Below are 9,018 nucleotides of genomic sequence, written 5' to 3'. Positions count from 1 at the left end.
CAGAGAAAAATAAACTGCAGTGTAATATCCACAGTGTTTGACCAAACAGTCACCAATTTTAGGTTCTTTCTAATTTTAAGTCTTCATTTCATGATGCTTAAAGCACTGTTTTATCTTGAGTATACTTTATTACTTCTACTCATGATCCTGGCACTCCTCAAGTCAATTTTATCTTTGTTGAATATACACAAAATAAATCAATTCTGTCTCCTGTGGTGATCATGGTGAAATCTAAAATTAATTGCAGACAGGCATTTATTCTCTATACAAGGTTTCTTCTGTGGGTCGCAGTTTCCCCAGGGTTTCCTCTTGTTCTCCTGTAACCTGAATTGTCTATTAGTATGGCTTCACTTTTAAGGTAACTTGCTGGTGGGCAAGTCAGATTCTCTAGTACATAAAACAATTTTCTTTATCTTTGGCATGAATTAGTTCCTTTACAATCTTGCTTTATGAACAGAAGGATTATCTTAGGATGTGTAGAGACTGGAAAGTTCTTTCTGCTAATGGTTGAATCAGTAATGACATCAACGGAAAAGTTGAATACTTTGCTGAAAATCTTCTGGAAGATATTGGTTTAGGTTTCCTGGGTCACCCACCATCAATATTTTATTTAATTTTCTCATTTCCTCCCTTTTAATAAGACTAGATTATTTTCTCATGCAGTATAATCTGACTACAGTTTCCTTTTCCCTCCACTCCTTCCAGTTCCTCCCCTCCACTTCTCCTATCCAGAGAAGCCCTCTTTCTGTCTCTCACTAGAAAAGAACAAGCTTCAAAGTGATAACAACCAAACACAACAAAATAAAAGATATAGATACAAAGCCCCTATCACCTCGCAGTTAGACAAGGCAAGCTTGCAGAAAGAAAAGTCCTAGAGAAGGCACAAGAATCAGAGACCCACTTGCTCACACACTGGGGAGTCCCACAGACACTAAGCTAAAGGCTCATATCTATATTCAGGGGATTCGGGGCAGATTTGTATACCCAATATTTTAAAGTGACTGATATTTTGACTTCAGAATAAAATAATCGAGTGTACATAAATCACAGATCCTAAGATACTCACCAAATTCCATCCTTATGCCCATTTATGTCCTTTAGAGAGATCAGTGTCGTTGTGCTCATCAAACCTGGAGTAAACTCAGTGATAAATATTATATTGCCAAGTTAAATTTGGATATTAGTAGTGACAGCATTTTTATAATAAAAACTCTTTTATTTTTATAATTATTTTTGGCAGTAGGGTCTCAAGTAGAGTTCTAACCCACTACATATATAAGGGTTATCCTGAATCCTTGATCCTCCTGTCTCCACTTTCTTAATAGATGAGAAAGATTGCAGGAACATGCAATCGTGATTAGGTGTATGCAGGTACAGGGCTTTGTGCCCCCTAGGCTAACCACCCCACTAAGGGCTACATCTGCAGCCCTAACTTACATGGTTTTCATGAAATGTACCTTTTTTCAAGTGATTTAGTTTAATATAGTATAATTATGATGAGTACATATTAAAATTTCTAAGAGAATTGTAATTTCAGATATATTTTCCTATTTATATTTATGAGGCCACATACGTGTCATTCTTGTCTGGAAATATAGTTATTAGGTTTGCAGTAGAAAATAAAAGTTTGCATACTGAATTTAAATTGTAGTGCACCAGCAACTTTTCATTTATTCAGTCATTTAACAATGTCCGTCCTGTCAGTGTGTTAAGTTCTGGGAATAGGAATTAATATGAAAAATGTGGTTCCTTTCTCTTTAGAAGCTTTGCTTTATCAAATTGAGGAAGAATATGACTATATCTGTTTACTCATGTGAACACAGTTTCTTCAGCTCTGTGATTCTTCAGCTGTCTGTGTGCTTGGAGCAGAAATGACACTCCAGTGAGGGTTAGATTAAATAAATCTGTTCAGTATAAGCCACATGGTAAATTTAATTGGGCATAAAATAGATCCTTTGGACTTCAATATACAGTAGACAATAGCATGAGACATTAATTGATTTACCCTATTCTTGCCACCAAAAAGAGAAATAGAATTACAATTCAGTGTGTGGCTTTGAAATAGACCTTGTATTTCTTAATTCTTATCTTTTATTTCATTGACTTTATAATGTATCAGGTCTTGTTGACATTGTTTGTGCTGAAGGGGAGGTATGATTATCTATGGAATTAGAAGATAAACCATAGATAAATTTATCATTGAATTTCTTTCAGTTGATACCATCTCAAAAAAATACACTGATCAGCAAGTTACACTTACCTCTTTGATCTTTCTGCTCATCTTTAGGGGTGCACAAATGGGCGGCTGGATTGAAGAAGAAGACAAAGAACCTAGGAAATTTGTCCTGTAAAATCATTAAGGGAGCCAGACTCTCCTCTATTACCCTAGTCACTTGTGAAAATGTAAGCAACTTGTCCAGCTAAATGATTTAAAAAATTATAAGGGCAGGGGCTCTTCTTTTAAAAATTTATGGTTTATGGACACTCTGTAATCAAGTCTTAAGAAAAGAAGAATCTGTTGGATTACTTCCTTCTTAGCTTGCACAAAATCATTTGTCACTCCCTAACAATGCTGAAAAACAGCTGCCTGCCTCAGTTGCTCCTCTTGGAAGGCAATCTGTTAATCAAGGTATCACTATTTTATAAAACAGTACAAGTTGAGGCCATGTTTTGACAGGGATTTAATGACCTCTTTCCCAGTATCAATGTATCTGAACACTATGTCTTTTTGTATGTTTTATGGCAGGGACTCTATAATGCCTGGGGAAACACCAGTGTAAGCATATTGCTGTGCATACACTTTAAGAGTGTGTTGGGAGAAACGAAAAATCCCCTATCTTTTGCTACACAAAGGAAAACAGAATCCCAGGATCCCCAGAATGCCACACTGAGCAGCTGACAGCAGTGAAGCTACGGAGCGGCAATGCTGTGCATGCAGGCTTCCCAACATACCTGCTGGCACTTCTGGCTCCACAAGGAAGATCTTAGAGAAACTGTGGTCATAAGAATCTCTTTTAAATAAAAGATCAAAAGCTGAGTTATGGACAAAAACTGTTATATAGGGAGATTTATGTCCTTGGGTACTCTGAACTAAATGAAATATGTTTTTCAAGTCAGTAATTATTAAGAGTTTGCAAATCTCTTCTGAATAAATAATCTCTTAAAATAAATCTCTTCTGAGTTCTCCGGTGTGCTTGCTGGGAGGTACCTACTTCCTTCCCCAAGCCTGTTTTTTCTACCTATACCGATTTATATTTTCCCAAGTGATATCATGAGGAAATGATGTACCTGGGCATGATGGGTAGGCTAACAAGGGAAGAGAAGAAATCCCACATGTATATTTAAGGCTGTGAACACAGGGCCATGTGCCTTTGTGATTACTCAATTTAGACTCTTCAGAATAGACTTGTTTAATCCCCTTTTAGAAAACCATTGTTTGACAAACATTTATTAGTACCCACTATATGTCATACTATCAGGTAAACACTGATTACATATGGGTGATGAGAACAAACAAGGTACAAACTTGATGGAGATTACATGCTTCTTTGGGCTTCAAATATAAAGATACAAAGGACTGATAAACTTAGACTGGTGTGATTTGAAGTTTTATTTTCTTTCAGTTTGTTGTACCAACTTAAAAATCCAAAGTCATTGATATATATATATATATATATATATATATATATATATATCCACATATATAATGCTATTGGAAAGCTAATTCAGGTAATGCTGTACTGTCTACTCATCTCAGAAAGTGTCTTAGTTAGGGTTATGGTTGAGACAAAACACCATGACCAAAAAGCAAGTTGAGGAGAAAAGGGTTTATTTGGCTTATACTTCAGTATTGCTGTTCATCATGAAGGAAGTCAGGACAGGAACTCAAACAGGGCAGGAACCTGGAGACAGGAGATGACACGGAGACCAAGAAAGGGTGCTGCATACTGGCATGCTTCTTATGGCTTGCTCAGGCCACTTTTTATAGAACCCAGGACCACTAGCCCAGGAATGGCACCTCCCACAATGGGCTGAGCTCTCTGGTATTGATCACTAATTAAGAAAATTCCTTAAAGCTGGGTCTCATGGAGGCATTTTCTCAATTGAGTCTTCTTTATTTTCTTCTGATGACTCTAGCTTGCAACATAAACCTTAAACCAATCAGTACAGAAAGGAAAAAGGTCTTCATCAAAAATAGGTCCTGTCCTTGACTGGTTTGCCAAAGGGAGATGGGAAAATGAGTTTAGATATCACTGAACTGGAGTTTGTAGCCAAAACATTTACATATACATGTATAAATAAGTTTATTTATACATACAAAAAAATAAATAAAACAGATGAATCTAAAAAAGATTCTCCATTCCTTTAAAAGTATTTACATTATAATAATATCAATTTACCAGTACTAAGAGGACTTTTTTTGATATTTAAACTTAATTTATTCTTTTTTTATTAGATATTTTCTTTATTTACATTTCAAATGATATCCCCTTTCCTGGTTTCCCCTCTAAAAAAACCCCTATTCCCTCCCCCATCCCCCTGCTCACCAACCCACGCTCTCCCACTTCCTGGTCTTGGCATTCCCCTACACTAGGGCACAGAACCTTCACAGGACCAAAGGCCTCTCCTTCCATTGATGACTGACTAGGCCATTCTCTGCTTCATATGCAACTGGAACCATGAGTCCCACCATGTGTACTCTTTGGTTGGTGGTTTAGTCTCTGGGAGCTCTGAGAATACTAGTTAGTTCATATTGTTGTTCCTCCTAAGGGGCTGCAAACCCTTTCAGCTCCTTGGGACCTTTCTCTAGCTTCTTCATTAGGGACTCTGTGCTCAGTCCAATGGATGGCTGTGAGCTTATAATTCTGTATTAGTCAGGCATTGGCAGAACCTCTCAGGAGATATCAGGCTCCTGTCAGCCAGGACTTGCTGGCACCCACAATAGTGTCTGGGTTGGTGATTGTTATGGGAAAGATTCCTGAGTGGGACAGTCTCTGGATTGTCCTTCCTTCAGTTTCTGCTCCATACTTTGTCTCTGCAACTCCTTCTATGGGTATTTTGTTCCCTCTTCTAAGAAGGATCAAAGTATCCACACTTTGGTCTTCCTTCTTCTTGAGTTTCTTGGGTGGTTTATGGATTGTGTCTTGGGTATTCTGAGCTTCTGGGCTAATATCCACTTATCAGTGAGTGTATACTATGTGTGTCCTTATGTGATTGGGTTACCTCACTCAGGATGATATTCTCCAGATCCATCTATTTCCCTAAGAATTTCAAAAATTTGTTGTTTCAAATGGCTGAATAGTACTCCATTGTGTACCACATATTCTGTATCCATTCCTCTGTCAAGGGACATCTGGGTTGTTTCCAGCTTCTGGCTATTATAAATAAGGCTGTTATGAACATAGTGGAGCACTTGTCCTTATTACATGTTGGAGCATCTTCTGGGTATATGCCCAGGAGTGGTATAGCTGGGTCCTCTGGTAGTACTATGCCCAATTTCTGGATGAATCACCAAACTGATTTCCACAGTAGTTGTACAAGCTTGCAATCCCACCAGCAGTGAAGGAATGTTCCTCTTTCTCCACAACCTCACCAGCATCTGCTGTCGCCTGAGTTTTTGATCTTAGCCATTCTGACTGGTGTGAGGTAGAATCTCAGGGTTGTTTTGATTTGCATTTCCCTGATGACTAAGGATGTTGAACATTTCTTTAGGTGCTTCTCAGCCATTCGGTATTCCTCAGTTGAGAATTCTTTGTTTAGCTCTGTACCCCATTTTTAATAGGGTTATTTGGTTCTCCGAGGTCTAAATTCTTGAGTTCTTTGTATGTGTTGGATATTAGCCCTCTATCAGATATAGAATTGGTAAAGATCTTTTCCCAATCTGTTGGTTGCCCTTTTGTCCTATTGACAGTGTCTTTTGCCTTACAGAAGCTTTGTAATTTTATGAGGTCTCATTTGTCAATTCTTGACCTTAGAGCATAAGCTATTGATGTTCTGTTTAGGAAAATTTCCCCTGTGCCCATGTGCTCGAGGTTCTTCCCCACTTTCTTTTCTATTAGTTTCAGTGTATCTGGTTTTATGTAGAAGTCCTTGATCCCCTTGGACTTGAGCTTTATACAAGGAGATAGGAATGTATCAATTTGCATTCTTCTACATGCTAACCACCAGTAACTTTTGTTGAAAAAGCTGTCTTTTCTAACTAATACAGATGTAGAGGCTCATAGCCATCCATTGAGCTGAGTACACGGTCCCCAGTGAAGGAGTTAGAGAAAGGACCTATGGAGCTGAGGGGTTTGCAGCCCCTTAGGACGAACAACAATATGAACTAACTAGTACCCTCAGAGCTCCCAGGGTCTTAACCACCAACCAAGAACTGCTCATGGTGGTTCTGATTGTTCTGGCAGCATGTGTATAGTAGAGGATTGCAAATTCGATCATCAATAAGAGGAGAAGGTTCTGTGCCCCAGTGTAGGGGAATGCCAGGGCCAATAAGTGGGAGAGGGTGGGGTGGCAGGCATGGAGAGGGGAGAGGCAACGGGTTTGTTCTTGTTGTTTTTTGTTTGTTTGTTTGTTTGTTTTTTGGAGGGGAAACTGGAAAAGGAGAAATTTACATGTAAATAAAGAAAATATCTAAAAAAAAAAAAGAAAAAAAGAAAATGCTGTCTTTTTTTCTCACTGTACGGTTTTAGCTCCTTTGTAAAAGATCGAGTGACTATAGGTGTATGAATTCATTTCTGGGTCTTCAGTTCTATTCCGTTGATATACCTGCCTGTCTCTGTACTAATATCATGCATCTTTTTCACTATTGCTTTGTAGTACAGCTTGAGGAAAGGGATGGTAACCCTCTAGTTCCGCTCTCCCTCAGATCCACTCCCTCTCTATTTCCCTTTCACAGAAGGACAGGCCTCCACGAGATTAGAGTCAAACAAGACAAAACAAAATACAAGAAGACATGGCAAAATGCCTCATATCGAGGTTGGACAAGGCAAGTCAATAGGATATAAGTCCCTAAACCATGCAAAAAAAGTTAAAGATCACACACTCGTACTGTTAGGAATCATACAAATTTAGCAAGCTAACAGCCAAAATATATAAATGCAGAGGACATGGTCTAGACCCATGCAGGCTCCATGCTTGCTGCTTCAGCCTCTGTGAGGCCATTTGATCCCTGTTTAGTTGGTTCAATGGGCCATTTCCTCTGAGTCCTACAATCTCTCCCCTCCCTCACCCATAGGGATCCATCCCCTAAGGAAGGGACCCATAGAGACCTCTAGTTTAGCCTCTTTCCCTATAAGGTCTGGCTGTGGGGTCTCTGCACCTACTCTCATCTGCTGCTGGCATAAGATTCTCTGATGACAACTGGACAAGGCATTGATCTATGAGTATATCACAATATCATTAGGAGTCATTTCATTGTTTTTCTTTTTTTAGTCAGTTGTATTTGGTTCTATTCTAGTCTTTGGTTCTTGGTCACCTAGTCAGTATAGTGACTGTGCTCCCTCCTGTCACATGGACTTCAAGTTAAACTAGACATTGGTTAACTACTCCAAGTTTTATGCTCCCATTGTCCCAGCACATCTTGCAACAGGGCAGATTGTAGGTCAAGGGTTTTGTGGCTAGGTTGGTGTCCAGATTTCTCTTTCCATTTCGTTCACAGCACTTTACCATGCCAAAGATACTAGAACATAGGGGCAAAAGCTCCACTCAGACACTAGCTTTACACCCCTATGTTCAATGTTGCCCTCAGCAATGGGGCTCTACTATCCCTTTTCAGCAAACAACTCTTTGTCCTAGTATCAGCCTGGATTTCTTAGGGAACTTCACAGGACTCCCTTGGTCAACACCTCAAGTGAATTCAATCAATCCCACCACTGGGAGCCTTTCCTGGTTAAAAAAGATGGCCACTTTAGACTCCATTACTATGAGTTCTTACTAGGTCGTCTTCATAGATTCCAGAAAGTTTATATTGCACTAGGTTTCCACACTATCTCCCATGACCCCAGTTCCAGCTGTCTCTCCCCTCCCTCCCTCCCTCCCTCTGTCCCTCTCCCTCCACACCTGATACCTCCTGGTCCCATCTCTATCTTCCCCCAGTCCACCTACAAAACTTATTCTATTCTATCATTCCAGGGAGATTCATATATTCTCCCTAGTGTATTCCTCCCTACCTCTTGGGGTCTATGGGTGGTTGTAACTTGATAATCACTTATGTAACAGCTAATATCTGCCTATAAGTAAATACGTACAATATTTGTTTTTCTGGGTCTCTTATATCACTTAGGATGTTTTTTTTTTCCTAATTAAATCCTCTTTAACAACTTCTATCATAGTTATAAAGGCTGTTTTAATGTCTTTTATTTGTGCTTCAAATACATCAGAATATTTAGAGTCTGGTGTGATAGGGCTACTGGGCTCTAGTGAAGACTTATTGTCCTGGCTGTTATTGGGTGCATTTTTATGCTTGTATTTAGGTGTCTAGGATTGGGAGGATTATAAGTCTAGAGCTATAGATTATAGATGCTAATATCTGGTCTTATCTTCATTGGGTAGTTGTTTATTTCTTGGTTTCTGTTTCCTCCCTGGTTCTTAGGAGAGTGTGGTAGCTGCGTGTTGCATGTAAGAAGATCTTCTGGTGTCTTGGTATGTGTGGCCACTTGGAGTTCCAGGTAAAATGTGTTCTTGGGTACTGGGACTTGAGACTTAGATTCTTCTTTCACATAGCTCCCTGATTCCTGAGGACAAGGGTTTGATGGAGACATCTTATTTAGTGTTGGGTATTTCAAATTCTTTCACTTTCTGCATATTGTCTGGTGGTGGGCCTCTATTTGTTCCCATCTGTTGCAGGAGGAAGCTTCTCTGATGATGTCTGAGTAAGGGACTGATCTATGAGTATAGCAGAATGTCATTAAGAGTCACTTTATTGGAAGCTCCACTCCCAGGCGCACTGACACACCCAAGATCAGAGAGTAGACCTTGGGTGCCAGCTCCGCAGCCAGTCCCACAACACTCAGAGGAAGC

This window comes from Mastomys coucha, unplaced genomic scaffold (genome assembly GCF_008632895.1).
Source record: "Mastomys coucha isolate ucsf_1 unplaced genomic scaffold, UCSF_Mcou_1 pScaffold9, whole genome shotgun sequence".
Lineage (NCBI taxonomy): Eukaryota > Metazoa > Chordata > Mammalia > Rodentia > Muridae > Mastomys > Mastomys coucha.
Note: the sequence above shows the minus strand (reverse complement) of the source record.